Genomic DNA, 473 nt, shown 5'->3' with positions numbered 1-473 from the left:
TGTAAAATAAAGGTTTGTGTAAAATTAGTTTGATAAGTAAGGGAGATAAATAGATGACCACATAATTTGGTTAGGAAATATTTTTGATTATTGATGTTAGCACACTATAGATAATAATATAAAGAGAATTGTGTGTTGATTGTTTCTTACGGATCAATGAGGAGACGAATAACGACTCGAGTTATTTTTTTGCTAAGGTCAGAGCCTTGGACATAACGGATTTGTCCAACCACATATGCAAGTTTAAATATCAGTTATGATAACGAAACATATTATACACCCAGATGCAATATGATAATATACCTGGGAGTTCTAGGTTTGTGTTCGCAATCACTTGGAAATTGTCAAACAGTCTAATTATGATTGGAGATTGATCTCAGGAGCACCCGTGATGACTTCATCAATAATAGTTGGTGAGATGAAACGAATGAGGAATGGATGATCAATTATCTTGTACATGCTTGATCACCTAG

Source organism: Brassica oleracea, chromosome C3, assembly GCF_000695525.1.
Source record: "Brassica oleracea var. oleracea cultivar TO1000 chromosome C3, BOL, whole genome shotgun sequence".
NCBI lineage: Eukaryota > Viridiplantae > Streptophyta > Magnoliopsida > Brassicales > Brassicaceae > Brassica > Brassica oleracea.
Note: the sequence above shows the minus strand (reverse complement) of the source record.